Below are 3,301 nucleotides of genomic sequence, written 5' to 3' on the forward strand. Positions count from 1 at the left end.
ACCACTTTTCGCACTTGTGTTAGTGTTGAAAAACCACTTTTCGCACTTGTGTTAGTGTTGAAAAACCACTTTTCGCACTTGTGTTAGTGTTGAAAAACCACTTTTCACACTTGTGTTGGTGCAGGAAACCACTTTTGCACTTGTATTAGTGTGGAAAAAACACTTTTCGCACTTGTTTTAGTGTTGAAAAACCACTTTTCGCACTTGTGTTAGTGTTGAAAAACCACTTTTCGCACTTGTGTTGGTGCAGGAAACCACTTTTGCACTTGTATTAGTGTGGAAAAAACACTTTTCTCACTTGTGTTAGTGTTGAAAAACCACTTTTCGCACTTGTGTTAGTGTTGAAAAACCACTTTTCGCACTTGTGTTGGTGCAGGAAACCACTTTTGCACTTGTATTAGTGTGGAAAAAACACTTTTTGCACTTGTTTTAGTGTTGAAAAACCACTTTTCGCACTTGTGTTAGTGTTGAAAAACCACTTTTCGCACTTGTGTTGGTGCAGGAAACCACTTTTGCACTTGTATTAGTGTGGAAAAAACACTTTTCTCACTTGTGTTAGTGTTGAAAAACCACTTTTCGCACTTGTGTTAGTGTTGAAAAACCACTTTTCGCACTTGTGTTAGTGTTGAAAAACCACTTTTCGCACTTGTATTAGTGTGGAAAAACCACTTTTCACACTTGTGTTAGTGATGAAAAACCACTTTTCACACTTGTGTTTGTGTTGAAAAACCACTTTTCGCACTTGTGTTGGTGCAGGAAACCACTTTTGCATTTGTATTAGTGTGGAAAAAACACTTTTTGCACTTATATTAGTGTGGAAAAACCACTTTTTGCACTTGTGATAGTGTTGAAAAACCACTTTTCGCACTTGTGTTAGTGTTGAAAAACCACTTTTTGCACTTGTGTTGGTGCAGGAAACCACTTTTGCACTTGTATTAGTGTGGAAAAACCACTTTTTGCACTTGTGATAGTGTTGAAAAACCACTTTTCGCACTTGTGTTAGTGTTGAAAAACCATTTTTCGCACTTGTGTTAGTGTTGAAAAACCACTTTTCGCACTTGTGTTGGTGCAGGAAACCACTTTTGCACTTGTATTAGTGTGGAAAAAACACTTTTCGCACTTGTGTTAGTGTTGAAAAACCACTTTTCGCACTTGTGTTATTGTTGAAAAACCACTTTTCGCACTTGTGTTGTTGCAGGAAACCACTTTTGCACTTGTATTAGTGTGGAAAAACCACTTTTAGCACTTGTGTTAGTGTTGAAAAACCACTTTTCGCACTTGTGTTGGTGCAGGAAACCACTTTTGCACTTGTATTAGTGTGGAAAAAACACTTTTTGCACTTGTGATAGTGTTGAAAAACCACTTTTCGCACTTGTGTTAGTGTTGAAAAACCACTTTTCGCACTTGTGTTGGTGCAGGAAACCACTTTTGCACTTGTATTAGTGTGGAAAAATCAATTTTTCTCACTTGTGTTAGTGTTGAAAAACCACTTTTCGCACTTGTGTTAGTGTTGAAAAACCACTTTTCGCACTTGTGTTGGTGCAGGAAACCAACACAAGTTGGTTTCTTGTGAAGGAGTATCACAAGAACACTGCTTGTGATAGTGTTCCTGTTGGTGCAGGAAACCACTTTTGCACTTGTATTAGTGTGGAAAAACCACTTTTCACACTTGTGTTAGTGTTGAAAAACCACTTTTCGCACTTGTGTTATTGTTGAAAAACCACTTTTAGCACTTGTGTTGGTGCAGGAAACCACTTTTGCACTTGTATTAGTGTGGAAAAAACACTTTTTGCACTTGTGATAGTGTTGAAAAACCACTTTTCGCACTTGTGTTAGTGTTTAAAAACCACGTTTCGCACTTGTGTTGGTGCAGGAAACCACTTTTGCACTTGTATTAGTGTGGAAAAAACACTTTTTGCACTTATATTAGTGTGGAAAAACCACTTTTTGCACTTGTGATAGTGTTGAAAAACCACTTTTCGCACTTGTGTTAGTGTTGAAAAACCACTTTTAGCACTTGTGTTGGTGCAGGAAACCACTTTTGCACTTGTATTAGTGTGGAAAAAACACTTTTTGCACTTGTGATAGTGTTGAAAAACCACTTTTCGCACTTGTGTTAGTGTTTAAAAACCACGTTTCGCACTTGTGTTGGTGCAGGAAACCACTTTTGCACTTGTATTAGTGTGGAAAAAACACTTTTTGCACTTATATTAGTGTGGAAAAACCACTTTTTGCACTTGTGATAGTGTTGAAAAACCACTTTTCGCACTTGTGTTAGTGTTGAAAAACCACTTTTTGCACTTGTGTTGGTGCAGGAAACCACTTTTGCACTTGTATTAGTGTGGAAAAACCACTTTTTGCACTTGTGATAGTGTTGAAAAACCACTTTTCGCACTTGTGTTAGTGTTGAAAAACCATTTTTCGCACTTGTGTTAGTGTTGAAAAACCACTTTTCGCACTTGTGTTGGTGCAGGAAACCACTTTTGCACTTGTATTAGTGTGGAAAAAACACTTTTCGCACTTGTGTTTGTGTTGAAAAACCACTTTTCGCACTTGTGTTGGTGCAGGAAACCACTTTTTCACTTGTATTAGTGTGGAAAAAACACTTTTTGCACTTGTGATAGTGTTGAAAAACCACTTTTCGCACTTGTGTTGGTGCAGGAAACCACTTTTGCACTTGTATTAGTGTGGAAAAAACACTTTTTGCACTTGTGATAGTGTTGAAAAACCACTTTTCGCACTTGTGTTAGTGTTTAAAAACCACGTTTCGCACTTGTGTTGGTGCAGGAAACCACTTTTGCACTTGTATTAGTGTGGAAAAACCACTTTTCGCACTTGTGTTAGTGTTGAAAAACCACTTTTCGCACTTGTGTTAGTGTTGAAAAACCACTTTTCGCACTTGTGTTAGCGTTGAAAAACCACTTTTCGCACTTGTGTTAGTGTTGAAAAACCACTTTTCGCACTTGTGTTAGTGTTGAAAAACCACTTTTCGCACTTGTGTTAGTGTTGAAAAACCACTTTTCGCACTTGTGTTGGTGCAGGAAACCACTTTTGCACTTGTATTAGTGTGGAAAAAACACTTTTTGCACTTGTGATAGTGTTGAAAAACCACTTTTCGCACTTGTGTTAGTGTTGAAAAACCACTTTTCGCACTTGTGTTGGTGCAGGAAACCACTTTTGCACTTGTATTAGTGTGGAAAAACCACTTTTCGCACTTGTGTTAGTGTTGAAAAACCACTTTTAGCACTTGTGTTTGTGTTGAAAAACCACTTTTCGCACTTGTGTTGGTGCAGGAAACCAC

This window comes from Myxine glutinosa, unplaced genomic scaffold, assembly GCF_964187855.1.
Source record: "Myxine glutinosa unplaced genomic scaffold, kmMyxGlut1.1 SCAFFOLD_145, whole genome shotgun sequence".
Lineage (NCBI taxonomy): Eukaryota > Metazoa > Chordata > Myxini > Myxiniformes > Myxinidae > Myxine > Myxine glutinosa.